This window comes from Ursus maritimus, unplaced genomic scaffold (genome assembly GCF_017311325.1).
Source record: "Ursus maritimus isolate PB19 unplaced genomic scaffold, ASM1731132v1 scaffold_28, whole genome shotgun sequence".
NCBI classification, from domain to species: Eukaryota; Metazoa; Chordata; class Mammalia; order Carnivora; family Ursidae; genus Ursus; species Ursus maritimus.
The window spans coordinates 1,178,887-1,194,941 of record NW_024425341.1 but is presented as its reverse complement, the minus strand read 5'-3'; the positions used below and the strand labels follow the sequence as shown (position 1 = coordinate 1,194,941).

Below are 16,055 nucleotides of genomic sequence, written 5' to 3'. Positions count from 1 at the left end.
ACCACACTGAGATCAAGACCTGAGCTGAGATCAAGAGTCCAACACTTAACTGACTGAGCCACCCAGGTGCCCCAGGCCACGATAGTTTAAAGAAACACATGAGGGAGGCACAAATCTTATGGCAACCAGAAATGCCTGTTTCTCAGGATCTACGACAATTGTAGAGATGCTATCTTATTACCTGTTTAGCATCAGGAATTTGTGATCTTTAATCTAGTGTTTGTGGATCTGTTACTCCTTATGTGTCTCTCTATCTCTGTGTGACTTCCATCAACCAGTTGACAAATTCAGTGTTTCTTCATTCAAAAGGGAGGAGGCTGATGCACCCAGCTACTTACCACCACTCCTGACACACTTTCTTTCTAGCCTATGTCATAGGTGTCTCTTCTTTTCTTCTCCTGCCCTCCAAGACCATCTCACTGGCTGTCTGTGTTCAACAGCCCAAGACCATGCCCTCAGCAGGGGATGTGGGAGGGGAATCACATCATAGAATGGGTCAGGGGGAATCACAGTCACCATGGCTAACATTTCCAATAGCAGTCATTCCAACTTTTTTCTTAAGGAAAAATACTGCTGTTACACATCACTATGCATGCTTCAGGTATGGCTAGTGGAGGACTACTACCTCCTTTAATCTGGAAAATGTGTATTTCTCAGGACAGTCTTGGTTCCACTACATCCCTTGACATTTTGTAAGAGGACGTTTTTCTACTTAATAGTCCTCCTGATTTTTATGATTTATGGAAGCCTTGGTCTAAATTTTTTCTCTTCCTTCCAGTCAAAAACTACTTATTCAGTGCCTTCTAAATGCCAGGCCCTATTTTAAGCACTAAGATTACAACAGAGAATAAGACACTGAATATCCCTATTCTAATGGATTTAACTTTCTTGCAGGGGAAGGCAGAGAGTAAAGAAGAAAATTAATAATGAGATCATTTCAGATAGTTTCTTCTAGGAAGAAAATGAAACAAATGTCTGGGAGATTGCCTAGGGGTCAAGTACTACTTTCTGGTGTATTCCCAGCACAGGGTCTTTAAAGAGAAAATGTCTCAGCTGAGACCTGACAGATGCGAGCCAGGAGGGATGGAGGTCTTAGGAAGAGCATTCCAGGCAGAGAAAATAAATGCGTACAAGCCTGAGGGCAAGAATGAGGTTGGTGGGTCCATAGAAGAGATGGTGAGTCAGTGCAGGGGCATCATGGGAGCAAGGGGACAGGGGAGGGACCTACTTTACTACTTTACAACCCCTACCCAAGTGTATGTGGAGAGTATTATACAAACCCTGCCATTTCCACTGATCTTCTCACAGTTACCTCTAACTTGCCCTTCCCAAAGCACAACTCGTTGGTTTTCCTCCTAGCCTATACCTCTTCCAAGTCTCCTTCAGCTCAGGAAATTAAACCACCCAATAGCTCATGTTACCGTAACACCCATTCACTTCCCCATCTAAATTGCCCAGTCTTTCAGTCCTACATCCAACAGAAAGCTCAAGTTCATTCACTTCTGCCCGTGTTCATTACCCTCATCCTCATTCAAACCACCGTCATCTTTTGCCTAGATCAATGCCTTGGCTTCCCGGCTGATTTCCTACCATGGCAGAATGTCTGTCCCATTTTCTAATTAGATTGTTTGTGTCTTGTACTTTGAGTTTTGAGAGTTCTTTATACATTCTAGATACTAGTTCTTTGTTGGATGTGTTGTTTGTAAATATTGCCCTCAGTCTGTACCTTACCTTTCTATCCTCTTAACAATGTATTTTGCAGAGCAAAATTTTGATGAAATCCAATTTATCAGTTTTTCCTCTTATGCTTCCAGTGTCAAGTCAAAGAGCCCTGTCTAGTTTTAGATCCCAGATTTTCTCCTCTATTTTTTTCTAAAAGCTTTCTAACTTAACTTCTTACATTTAAATCTGTAACCATTTTGACTTTATTTTTGTATAAGGTGTCAGACTTAGGTTGAGATTCTTCTTGGGAGGGAAGGGGGCTATTGATGTTCAATCGCTCCAGCAACATTTGTTGAAAAAGCTATTTATTCTTCATTGAATTACTTTTGCACTTTTATGAGAAGTCATTTGGGCATATCAGTTGGGTCTGTTTCAGGTTCACTCTTCTGTTTCATTAGTCTGTGTGTCTGTGCCTCTGCCAGTAGTAGCACACAGTCTTGATTACTCTAGCTATGTAATAATTCTTGAAATGGATAGTCTGATTCCTCCCATTTTATTCTTCTTTTTCAAATTGTTGTAGCTACTGTAGTGCCTTTGTCTTCTCATATAAATTTTAGAATGATCTGGGGTGCCTGGGTGGCTCAGTCAGTTAAGCCTCTGTCTTTGGCTCAGGTCATGATCCCAGGGTCCTGGGATTGGGTCCTGCATCAGGCTTCCTACTCAGGGGAGAGCCTGCTTCTCCCTCTGCCTGCTGCTCCCCCTGCTTGCGCATGCTCTCTCTCTCTCTGACAAATAAATAAATAAAATCTTTAAAAAAAACACTTAATTTTTAAAATTTTGGAATAATCTAATCTATATGTATAAAACAATATTATTGGCATTTTTGTAGGCATTGCATTAAATCTGTATATCAATTGGAGGAGAATTTATGTTTTTCCTATGTTGAATCTTCCAATCCATGAATATGTTTTCCAACCCATGATTCCATTTACACTTGGCCCTTGAACAATGCAGGGGTTAGGGGCACCAATCCCTTGCACAGTGAAAAATTTGAGTATGACTTTTGGCTCCCCCAAAACTTGACTAATAGCTTACTGTTCATTGGAAGTCTTAGAAACATAAACAGTCTATTCACACAGATTTTGTATGTTATATGTATATATCCTGATTTCTTACAATAAAGTTAGAGAAAAGAAAATGTCTTTAAGAAAATCATAAGGAAGAGAAAATACATTTGCAGTACTGTAGTGTAATTATTGGAAAAAATCGTCATGTAAGTGGACCCGCATAGTTCAAACCCGTGTTGTTCAAGGATCAGCTGTATTTAGATATTTGAATTCTTTTATTAGCATTTTGTAGTTTTCAGCATGCAGGTCATGTTTTGTTCGATTTACACCTAAGTATTTCAGTTTTTTGAGTGATTGTAAATGCTCTTGTACTTTAATTCCAGTGTCCACGTGCTCATTGATAGTATGTGGATACAATTTGGTTTTGGATTTTCTACATAGATAATCATGTCATCTGCAAATATGGGCAGTTTTACTTCTTCATTGCCAATCTATATGCCTTTTATTTCATTTTCTTGACTATTATGCTCGCTAGAACTTTCATTACTAGATCTAATAAAAGTTGTGGAAATGGACATCCTTGCTTTACTCCCAGTTCAGCGTGTCGTCATTCAGTTGATGTCAGTTGTAGGTTTTTTGTAGATACTCTTTATCAAGTTGAGGAAGTTCCCTGTATTTTTTTTAAGATTTTATTTATTTGAGAGGGAGAAAAAGAGGGAGAGAGCGAGCATGCAAGAGCAGGGGGAAGGAGAAGCAGAGTCACCCGCTGAGCAGGGAGCCAGACGCAGCCTCTATCCCAGGATGCTGGGATCATAACCTGAGCTGAAGGCAGATGCTTAAATGACTGAGCCACCCAGGTGCTCCAAAGTTCCCTGTATTCTTAGTTTCCTGAGAGGTTTTTTTGCATTTGTTGTTTGTTTCCTGAGAGTTTTTATCATGAATGGATGTTGAATTTTTTCCCATGCTCTTTCACATTAGTTGATAAGATCATGTGATTTTCCTTCTATAGCCTGTTAATACGGTGTATTGCATTAGATTAGACACACGAGTTCAACTCACCATCCCTATAACTGGAATCCTGTTTAGCTTTTAAATTTCCAGAGATTGAATTGGAACATTATGTTTACCTCAGTCATAAGATACAAAATCTTATTTTGTAGTTGTTAATGTGGGTTTATTGTTTAAATGACTAAAAATGTTCAAAATATTATTGTTAATGGACATTTAATTAAACTAGTGATTTTGAGAATGAGTATATATTTTTTCTAAACCTTCTAATCAGCATTCACTTGATGAATTATCCATTACAAGGAGGTCTGCCTTAAAGAATAATCAACCTTTAGCCCATTTTTGCTGCTTTCATTGGAACAGAAGTTGTAAATTACTAAGTTATCTCAGACCATCAGTTCTGGAAATAGTTTAAGGAGCAGCTTGGATGATGCAGCCTTCTTTGAGGTACTAGGAGAATAACCTTAAAATTTTTTTTGTTGGCTTTTAGATAACTTCACTAATAATTAGCTTCACTAATAATTGGCTTTTAGATAACTTCACTAATAATTAGCTTCACTAATAATTTCATAAAATTAAACATGGTAGCGAGTATTTCCTTTATTATTGATTGTATGATATAGTCTACTTGTAAATAACAGGCACAGGGCTGATGACTTGGAAATAGGTTTAAAAATGTTAAATATATTAGAAACCACTCTCTTTACACATTCCTTCCCTTACTGCAGATGGCTTGATGCATTTGCTATCCTTCTTTCTAAACCCTCCTTTGGTCCTCCCTGCTAACTCTGCTCCCTTACTTTAACCTGGCAACATCTTTTGGCCATTTCAGCCACCACCTAGATTTTGGCAGGTTTCTGGGACTTGAAGTTTCTTTTCTGGGGAAATATTGTGAAGTGCAATGGATATACATAAAATCTATTGTTATAATCACCACAGCTGTTTGGATTACAAACTCCCGACTTGAAGAGGAAAAATTATTGCAGCTGCAAGATTAGTTCTAATAAACTATTATTATTACTTGATTTCTTCCAGGCATTTTTTTATACCCCTTTAAACTGTCATTTTCTGTGCATTTTAGATATGTGCGAGCGAGTTTAGGTCACTTGGGGCTTTTCCATTTGTGATTCAATTTTCTATTCCTTCTGCCTTTAGTTCTGCCAAGAAATAGTTCTTGGTGGATTTCATTTAGTCTTTGGCCCCTGGCTTAATGGCTTCTGCAGGGTCTTGATCGGTGTGTTTTCCACTAACACACCGCCATCTACGGCAATGCGAGGGCTCGGCATTGCGTTCCTCTGGAATTTGCTTATTATATAACTACTCTTATGCAGCTGAATATTATATACAACCATGAACTTGCTAATACCTGGTGTGATTTCCCCCCCAAATTTATTCTGTTTTTCACACATCACTGAAAAGGATATGTTTTCATTATTATACTTATTCTAGACTTAGACCTTTGAAAGGAAAGAGGACCAAATGCTGGATCTGAGCGCCTCAGAACTGTGGGTTTGGTTTAGGGGGAGGGCGAGGGGAGACATGCCAGAAAATTCTGGAGGATGTATTTTGGTGAATACTGAAGATTCTCTCTCTCCTCTCCTCATGGTTTTGAGAACATCTTTGTCCTTTTTTAAAAGTCCCATTTAAGCTTTGTTTTTCATCTATCTAATTTTTTCCTCCCCAGTTAGATTGCATATTCCTTGAAGAGAAGATCTTTCAAAATCTCTTCTATACTCCCACAGCAAGGAGCGTTACGACTGTGCTGTAGTTGCTGAACAAATGGGAACTGAACGTTATCCCATACCCTCTGTGCTGGGATGTACCATAGGCGCAGGATCCAGTCCTTGCTCTCGAAGTGCTTACCATCAGTCAGAAAGATGGGAAGCACATAAAAATATATGATCTGAGACATGGTACGAGGCAGGAGAAAAGTGAAATCAAAGTGCTTGAAGAGTAAGCAGGATGGACAATATAGCAGTAAATCAGAGCTTCATGAACAATCTGGCATTTGGGGATAAGTCTCAAAGAAGGAGGAGGATTTGGAAAGGGATATATTAAAAGTCGGGAATGAGAAAGAAAAGACGACCCTTTTAGGTAAAACTACAGCATGAGCAAAGTGAGGCACTAGGAAACTCCCGAGCCCAGCTGATGGCCTGTGTGCTCCGTCCATCTGTGGCAGTAGAGAGAAGGCGGGGGCTGTGCGCACACCGTCCTGGCCGAGGTGGTTCTGTGTCTAGGCGTATGAGCTGACCCCTGACTCGACGCCCCCTCTGCTAAGGGGTTAACCGGCCTGGACATGTGCAGCCTTGGAGATGGGGAGCTCCCCTCCTCTTGAGGTCGCAGCTGTCATCTGGTCATTCTTACTGTGGGGCCCCAGCAGGAAGACTGGCAGGTGGGAAGAAGTCCACCTGAAAGGGACCGAGGTCAGCCTGAAGAGTTTCCGGGCATTTGCTTTTTTAAATCATGATTGAAGCTGTGAGTTTGGTAAAACTCTAATGGCAGCCATGCAGGAGGATGTGGAGTGGAAAGCTCTTTTGTAGTGGTCAGAACCTAGAGTAGCAAGATCTTTAAGGGAATAGAAAAGAGAGGACGTACCCAAAAGGCTTCTGTAGCACGGATAATGTTTTTGAAAACACTAAACTAACCTGTTCTTGTTTCTAGTAACCCCTGATTGTTCCTCGTTGCCCTGTGTCTTTCCATCGGTCACAACCGGGATCTTTATTATTTCTGGAGAAGGGGTGATACTGCCTGGAGGAAGCAGCCAGGGCTGGGCTTCTGGGATCAAAACGAGAGTTTGTTATAAGACCCAGAGTGAGACAGTCTGAAAGCAAGCATTTTTGATCTCCAGAAGCAAGGCTTTGTTGAGAGAGGGAAGGCGGGAAATAGCATGGTAACAAAAAAGGATCTGTGCTTCTCTGTGAGCCAACGCTGACAGTCTAAGCGTAGAATTTACAGTCGACCAGAGAGTTGATGCAGAATATGGCATCAGGACTGTTTTCTTGAGAATGGAAAAGAAGAACTCAGGCAACAGGCAGGAAGTAGAGGAATTCTGAGGGGACGGGCTCTTCTTCTCCCTTCCAGGAAGCCCGTGCATTCAGGGGGAAGGGAAGGTGCCGGCGCGAATCTGACCGAGAGGGATCGTTGGGTTACGGTGAGCACACCAGAGCAGGGTAGGACGGGCAGCGTGCTCCACGCAGACTTGGGGTGTGAAAGCAAAGTTAAATTCAGTTGTAGAAAATCAAGTTCTCTTCTTCCAAAGAAGTCATAGTTGACGTAAAATCTCACCTTGGCTACACTCTGAAGAGGCGAGGTGCTCCGGCCAACTGCAGGGAGGTGAGTAAGGTTTTACCACCATTTCACACTTGAGAAACTTAGAGAAGGTCCGTGATTTGCCAGGGTTATTTAGTTGGTGGGCGATGCTAGGAAGAGAATGTGAAGATGCCGCTGAAGCATGATTTTTGACTGAGAACCAGAGGGACGTCAGAAATTATCTAGTCCAACCCTAGAATTTCCCCGATAAGAGACCTTAAATAAATGGAGTGATCCACTCAAAGCTGTGTATCTGGGTCGGGCTGAGCAGTGCTTTCTGGAGTTTCTTCGTGAGTCCAGCGTAGGTCTGATCAGCCTGGGAAAATCAATATCTATTCCATTTGACATCCATTTCCTTCCTTAATTGTGTGTTGATAGGAGTGAACATTCTGACAGGCTGATTAAGTAATTAATTATTTTGCATTCATCTAGAAAGCTTGTGCTTTGGCGATTTAAGTTTTTTCATCACTAAAATAAGGATGGTAGATATCTGACCCCTTATAGCACGTCATGAGAATTTAGAAAACAACCTTGTCTGTCCCAAGTTTCCTGCTTCGTGGAATCAGTCTCAGGCTTTTCGTTTCCTTTAGTAGGAAGCGGCAGCTCTACCAAGTCCCTGCTGGTTTGGGTTCTTCGAACCCAGAGCCAAGCTAAAGTTGCAGGTGTGAACTTGAGCCCAGCTAGCCACAGGTGCATGAAGCGTGTTGCTGTGGAGAGTGGCAGAGAAGAGGGCTGCAGCCTCGGTCCAGCTGTGTGGGACGCAGCGGTTTCACAGATGCCAGATTGTAGGCCAGTGTTGGTGTTGAACAGAACTGCTCCTCTCGCTCCCTTTGTGGGACTCTTACTTTCCCCCATCCCTTTCTCAGAACATCTTCGAGGTGAGATGTAAAGTCCTGCGAACTTCGTGGACAGTTGCCTGTTTCTGCTTCACTGTTGGTTCCACAATCTTTTGGAAGGAATTTAGTATCTGAATTATAGTAAATTTGATACATTGCCATTATGATTTGTAAGTGTAGAGATTGAACAAATCAATGCAAAGTCTGTTATCTATGTTAATGAAGGAAAGAGTTGCAGATAGTATGAAATTTACATATGTATTTGGGGGTTCAGTGCGTCAGCGCCATTTTCCCTTACCATCTTTTCATTCACTCCTGTTCTTCATTCTTATAGTCTGTAATGGGGAAGGGCGTTTGTAGTGATGGTCAATTAAGTGTTAATCAAAGCCCAAATCCTAAAGTCAAGTGAAGCAGAGGGAAACAGGGTCCCCTTTGAGATTCAGCCCCCACCCACTTGCTACCTGTCTTGAGCTGAGACCCAGAGGTCTCACCACTCACTCGAACGTCGTGGGCTTCTCCCTGTAATACACCTTTCCAGCTATCGCTTGCCTTCCCCCTTTTCTCCTGTGCAGCTGAACTTGAAAAAGTTTTCTGTATTCATTTTCTCAATTTCCTTCCTACTCTTTAATCTACTCTCCTATGTCATTCATACCCATCAGTCCACTAGACGAGTTTTCCACTGAGTTACCAGTGACCTCATGTGGTTCAGCTCTGTGGCATTTTTTCAGTTCTCAGTTTACCTGATTTCTCAGCAGCATCTGACGTTGTTGATTTTGTATCCTTCTTAAAACAATATTGTTAAAATTTTCAGACTGAAACATTTTATTAAAAATATGACAACCCATATACTCTCCACCAAGTTTAAGAAATAAAATTTTAGCAACATTAACACTTATTTCCTTATAGAGCTTCCAAAGGCTCTATACCCCTCCCCAGGCATGTTCAGCTTCTCTACTCCTACAAGGTAACTACTCTTCTGATCTTGGTGTTTGTGGGGCCTTAGGATCTCAATATATTTATCTTCTTCATCTGAGTTCTGTCAATATCCTCCAGCCGAGGACCATCAGGAACGCAGTATTTGGCCATGCCAGCTTTATTACTTGTTGCAGCAAGTGAGAACACATGCCACGCAGAATCATGGGGGTCTCAGTAAAAGGGGGTAGAGAGAACCTATTCTGTGGATTTGGGTTTTAGTTGGATGATTTACAAGAGAGTCTGAGGAAGGGGAGATTTGCTCCAGAATAGATGCTGTCAGAGAGCAGGGGTAATTCTCTGATTAGGTATCTCAATAAATCTTATCTATTGGGAGACTAGAATAAAGATAACGTAACCGGTAAAGAAGTAGCCATCAATCATTTTGGCTGAGAAAGGGATGTTACATATTTTGTGGGTGATACATTGACTTTGTTTTTGTCTGTGATTGGACAAAATGATGAAGTGGACTTATTTTGTTTCTTTCATCATGTCTCAGAGTAACCTTGTCTGAGGCTGGTATTCTTTGAGATGGTTTATGTCTAGTAGGAGAATACATGGCCTTGCTAGGTGTGTTGGGCAGCTTCTGATCAAGGGATTGCTTTCTTTTCTTTTTTTCTTTCTCAGTTCTGAACAAGTCGAGAAATTGAATTCAAGCAGATGGAGACCAAAGTACCAGCTTGGTTATAAGGTTATTTGGGGGACATAGTTTGGGTATGCGGGTATGTGGCAAAAATGGGCTTCCTGACAGTGGACGCAGGATAGCAGACTCCCTTGCTCAGTCATGGGTAGCACTGGCAGTGCTCAGGCCAACCCAAGCAGGGCCTTTGTCTCCCAGTTCATAACAGTATAGCGTAGAAGGCCCTTCAGAGTCAGAGTTTCTACAGACTCAAAACCAGATGTGCTTCTTGCTCTGTACTTTCCCTCAGTTGTCTCATCCACTCTTGGGGTTTGATAATGACCATTTTTACCCAGTGACCCCAATCTGTATCTCCAGGCTAGACTTCCTCTCTGATATGCTTCTTCTCCATCTCTACCTGAATGTTTCAAAGCACTGCAACTTAACATGACCCAGGCCAAATTTGTAATCTCCTCCCTAAGTTCAATGACCCAGGTCCCCATAGCCTGACCTTACAGCTTCACCCCACGTTCCAGCCACCCTGATCCACCTGCATGGTCTGTATGCACCATATTGCCTCACACCTCCGAGCTCTGCCATTTGGGTATTTCTGCCCAGAATGCTCTTTCATTCTTTGTCTGTCTTGCTACACTCTTCCTTCAAGGCCTACCCCAGGTGTCATCTCTTGCAGAAAGCCTTTTTGGAACCCTCTAGGGTGGATTGAACGCTCCTGCTCTATGTCAACCTCTTCTTACCTTTTGTTCCTCTAGATAGCAATTAGCTCTTTGATTTATCTGTTCATGTGTCTGTCTCCTTCATTATACCGTAAACTCCTTGAGGCAAGGAGTTCTATCTTATTCATCTTTATATCTTGAGATATATCTATATCTATACATAAATCCATCTGTACTTTGATCTTACGTCTATGTATCTATAGATACATGGGTAGATACTGAGCTATCTGTATTGATAGATAGAGCTAGATGTTTAATACCTTGAACTAGACTTGGCACTTACTGAGCGTTCAGTAAATGTTTGTTAAGCTGTTTGTTGTTTAAAGGCTTGGCTAACATTTTGTCTAGACCTGGAATGACCAGAGCTTTGGTAATTTTAGTATCGAAAAGAGTAAGCCAAGTATTTTTTAATCTGGCTATCTTTTACTCTACTCAAGATATATTTCAGAAAAGTAATATTTAGATTGAAGTTTGTAAAGTACACAACATTTTCTTATTAGATTACATGATATTTTCAGCAAATGGTTTACTTTCGTTTCCAATTGACTATGTCATAGGTTAGGACTCCTAATAGTTTAAGGTAGTATCAGTCAAGTAAGCGTTTTTCATTTTATCTGTAAATCATAAATTTATCTATAATTTGAAAGTTAAGGCCTTTGCAAAATGGCTGTCCTATCCTTCTATGAAGAGAATGCAAGTGTCAGGGATGGAAACCTCTCAGTCCCCTCCCTTACCCTAGGGCCCTGGGGTTTCAGGGTGGGAGGTTGGGTTCCACCTCAGTTGGCTTTAGTGGGCCCTCCCAGGAGGCTGGCTTCAGAGAGGAGATGCCTCTGTTTTCACCCAGTTGGTGCTGACAAGTTTCTCAGGTTGTGGACTTGTGGCTCTGGGCGTTCTGTGACTCAGCTACCCTGTCAGGGCTGGCTGCCCGGTTCCCGGTCGGCAACTTCCTTCTGAGTCTTTACAGCTTTCTGAGCAAGGTTTTGGTGGTCTCAGCTCATCTTTTAGAGCAGGACCACACACTGAGCAATCTCTGCCAGCTGCTGCTCTTCTCTGAGGGGAAGGAAGCCTGAGTGGGGTTGTCTGGGCAGGGCTCTGCAGGGAAGGCCCCTCAGAACACACCTGGTTCCAGGTAAGAGTACTGTGTGTGGAAGACACTGCTGAGGGGGAAGGGCAGGAGCTGGGGAAGGGGAGAGAGGCAGGTGACAATGATCTGAGAACAGACTTGATTGAATTGCAATTCCTATGTAAACAAGGATTTATTTTTCCGATTATCACTTCCTAATTTGGTTTTCTCAAGCAATATTCCTTTGAAATGTCTTCGAGTTCTCAGCCCCAGTCATAATGAAGATAAAAGCGGTAATGATACCACCCATTGTGAGTATTTCTGTTTGTTCTTTGCAAACCAGTTTCACGTTTGTTTAAAGAAAATTGGCATTATTTTTCATCACCTTTGCAACGAGGATTGTGTGCCCTGGAAGAAGCTTTTGGCCCTGGCACATAAATTGGACAAAGAACACAAAGTTTCATACTGAGGGGCATGCTTGCTTTTCCGAATTGGGTCTGACGATGTGGTCAGTTTGTGTTCTGCCCTGTTTGTGGATTTCCATGGTCACTTCTCAGAGCTGGCTTGCCTCTTTCCACGAGTCTTCAGTGAAGACCATGTCCTTGTTTTCTTTTTGGCTTCTTTTGTCTGATTCTTAACTGAGGCTGTAGAGTGTGTGACAAAGTTACCCTCATTGTGCTGTGTTTTCACTTACGCCCGTTGTATCACGGAGCCAGCAGGTTGGGAATAAACATCTGCCGGGCAAGCAACAGTGTTAGCCCAGGGCAGCTGAGGAAAGTCCTTAAAAATCTTATCTCATTATAGGTTTTTAATAGAGATAAAGCAATGTTCATTAAAAGCTGAACCCTCCTTAGACTCACTACTCCACAGAATAATTGCATTTATATCAATCTCGAGACCCATTAGCTTGGTGCCAAGAAAAACATTCCAGCTCTTCTTTCTCGATAGAAGGAGCTATATAAAAAGATAAACAGGTATGGTGACAGGGCCCATTGCATTTCTTTTCACCTTGCCCTGGGGCTATGAAAAAGGATTGAACACTAAGAAACACAATCAGACCAAAAAAATTTTAGTTTTCTAAAATTAGACAACATCAATAAAATGGAGAATATTTAGAGTTCGCAGTTTCCCCCTTTTTAAATTAAGACAATATGCATCCTTGGTAGTGGAATTGGAGTGGGAGTAGAAAAACCTCAATTAGGTGAGCCTGGGTGGCTCAGTCTGTCAAGGATCTGACTCTTGATCTCAGGGTCATGAGTTCAAGGCCTGTATTAGGCTCCATGCCCAGCCTACTTAAAAAGAGAAGAAAAACCTTAATCGGATCTGCTATTTTATATCCATAATCATTTAGGGATTCTCTCTAATGTCCCCATTTCTACCTAATAAATAATACTCACCTTGAAAAGTTCATCTGGAAGTTCTCTGGTCCTTCCAACCCGAGCAGTCTTTCTCTGCTCTGAACTGCAACAGCACTTTGTTTCTATTACTAATGATTGATCACAGTCCCCTGGTATCTCAGTTATTTTTGTACCTGTCCCTTCCAGGGGACCATTACCCTTGTGAGGACAATTGACCCTTGTCTTTATCCCCTACCATAGTTGACATGGTCCCTTCCACACAGTAAACATTCTATATATATTTGATGAGTGGGTGGATAAAATTCATGTTAATTGGAACATCAGTGCAGAATTTCAAAAAACTTATTTTCTGTGTTCGTGGTATAATGGAGTGTTTGTTTCTTATGCATCCCACATCCCTGTCCGGTACAGCAGGGTGGCTGTGCCCTGAGTGTGCGGAGTTCAGAGCTGTGGCTCACCTTCCACAGGCACCTGCTGCATTGTTGGTCACTGTGGCCCGGGATGAGACTGTGTATGTATTGCTCCTTTGACATTATGTAGTGCAGTTGTAGAAATTGTAGCAATTGTTGCGGATTCACATAAGTCATCAAAAGGATAATATTCCAATTTCTCTCTCAGGAAGAGGCATTTTATGCCCGTCGCTGTCTCGGGCAGCTTTGAACTGAGAGCTGTTATGTATCAGGATAATGATGTACAGTCAAAAGAGGGAATCCAGGCACTCTTCTCACCAGAGACATTGTGAAGCCTTATTTTGGGAAGCGGCTTTTATTGTTGTTTGAAGTTTTCTTTTGAAGCCCAGGAATATCTCTAGTACCAGCAGGTGAAATCAGAACACTAGTGTCTTGTCTCATAACATTTGGAGCTACTGGAAAATTGCATTTCAGAAGTATCCTAGGAAGTTCTGATTTCTCCCAAACAGTCCCTTTAATAGTGACTCGGCAGGTCTAACAGCTGAGTTGTGCCCACCGGTCACCTCTCTGGTCAGAAAAGTTTTCTGCGGCTTGCACTCTCATGTCCGTAGCTCTGACATATATTGTCCTGAGGCCCAAACAATGTTGAACAAGCTCAAGAAAACCACTCCTGTGCCCTTCCACTCTGCCCGGAGACTGAGCTAAGGCTTTCAGTGTGATTGCCTTTTAAAACTCCCCTGGCAACCTGGTGAGCTCTGTACCACTTGGTGTAAATGGCAGATTGGGGAGAACTTTTCAGATTTATTACAAATTTCTTTTTCTTTCCTCTTTTCTTTTCTTTTCTTTTTTCTTTCTTTCTCTGGGCTTTTGGGGGCTGGTAGGGATGTGAAAGAGTTACTTTGATTTGAAATTTGGGGAGTGTAGTTCAGAGGCAAGAGACCAGGAGTCTGGAGCCCTAGGTCCTAGTTCCACCTGCTTTACACCAATGCTTTAAATGCGTATAAACATCAGCTATTCCTCCTTGGTTGATTTTTCTGAGCCATTAAACGACGTCAGTGTCAGGCTTGCATGTGGGGGCTTGGGTGCTATTTTGGCTCACGCTGATTACATGTGAGCTTTGTGCCTGGCACTATGGCCAGCACGTCACGTGCACTGTCTCATTTACTCTCGGAAGGACCCGAGGCCTTCTCTGCACTCCCATGTTTGGGAAACAAAGGCTGAGAGAAGCCGAGTAACTGTAGAATTTGAATAGTCTGCACCCTAGACCCTGTCCTCTCAGCCACTGAGCTGTACTGATAGGATAGAAGGGGATATGAGGTAATGCTTCAGAGAGTCAAAACAAATATACATGTGAAGTCTTATCGAGGCACAGGAATGGGCAGAGCGGGCCCTTGCCTGTGCAGATAATTCGAAGAATGCAGGCAGAGGCCTCCTAACAGAGGTCTCCCCCTCTACCTGTCATTCCACAGCTGTGCCATGTCCGCACGTCCAAAACCAAGTTTGTCTTTCTGCTAAAACTTCTCTTGTATGTGTTGGCTTTTCAGTGGTAACCCCATCCTATGAGTCACACGAGCTAAACCCTAGGCCTCATTCTTGGTGGACACTTTCTTTCTCCCTCTCATCTGATTGGAGTCCACATCCTGGAGGTGGTACCCAAGAAAAACTTCTGGAATCCACCCTCCCCCCAGAGTTAGTGCTGCTGCTTCCCCATGCTTCATTGGAACACCACGGTGGTGGGGTGGCTTCTCACGTGGCCTAATGTCAGTCTTTCCCCCTCCAGCCCGTCTCAGCACTTCCCATTTGCTAGAATTCAGTTCTGATCATGTGACTCTTATCTAAAAACTTAAATAGCTGGGGTGCCTGGGTGGCACAGCGGTTAAGCGTCTGCCTTTGGCTCAGGGCGTGATCCCGGTGTTATGGGATTGAGCCCCACATCAGGCTCCTCCACTATGAGCCTGCTTCTTCCTCTCCCACTCCCCCTGCTTGTGTTCCCTCTCTCGCTGGCTGTCTCTATCTCTGTCAAATAAATAAAATCTTAAAAAAAAAACTTAAATAGCTGGTTAATCATCACCTGTAGAACAAAGTTTAAATCGCCTGTCATGATATAAGGGCCGGTTGTAGTCTGTGCAGGCTGCTATAATAAAATACCGTAGACTAGTGGTGTAACTAACAAACATTGATTTCTCTCAGTTCCGGAAGCCAGAAGTGCGAGATCAGGGTGTCAGCGTGGTCGGGTCCTGGGGAGAGCTGTCTTCTACACCAGGCTCTTTGCTATAAAACCTTTCCCAGCGCCTCTTGGGCCCCCTCATAGTGCAGCACTGTGCATCGTGCTTTCCCACGCGAGCCTTCTTTCTGCTCTTCCCCTTACCATGAACGCTCCTCTGTTAAGCATGTAGCAAGCTATAGAGAAGCCTTGCAGCATAGTGATCAAGAGCACAGACAACAGAGACCTACTGTCTGGATGAGAAACCCAGTTCTGTCATTTCATTGCCGGATGACTCAGGCAAATGACTAGCCTCTGCCTGGATGTCCTTATCTGCAGAATGGGTATGATACTAATAGACCCTGCATCAGAGGAGACATCAGAGAAGTTGGAGGAAGGTGCAGATAAAGGCAAAAGTTTACAGAAAGAGCATGGACTATTTTAAGAGTGACACAGAGAACATGTTCGTGGAGGGTTACATAGTAATCAACTTGGATTAAGTAAGTACTCTGTGCTGTTTAGCTTATGTAGAAATATGACAGTGTCTCTTGCGGATAAATTTTTTGATAGGAGCAATGTCTTGAGATATTTTTAGCCAGCACCTTAATAATCAGTTAACCCCCTAGCAGGGACGGTTGACCACAAGATAGGCTTGGCATGGGGCACTGGGAGTGGGCACTGAAGAAGGGGGACGGGAGGCTGGAAGAGGTGCTCATAGCTGCAGTGGGCTGGAACAGAATCTACCTGCAATCAGCCCAAGGTTTTATTTTTGTGAAAAATAATAATACATCTTGCATTTATGTAATATTGGACA

General features: G+C 42.7%; 1 protein-coding gene across 5 annotated transcripts in view; it reads left to right on the top strand.

Moving 5' to 3' along the window:
• Window positions 1-16,055, top strand: part of CSGALNACT1 (chondroitin sulfate N-acetylgalactosaminyltransferase 1) — a 326,516-nt gene that overhangs the window by 209,901 nt on the left and 100,560 nt on the right. The window contains exon 1 of one of the 5 annotated variants that reach the window (XM_040643189.1): window positions 15,720-15,741. The exons of the other annotated variants lie outside the window; for them this stretch is intronic. The gene's annotated coding sequence lies outside the window, so the exon portion shown is untranslated. Of the gene's footprint in view, window positions 1-15,719; window positions 15,742-16,055 lie in introns of those variants that run through there. 5 annotated transcript variants of the gene reach the window in all.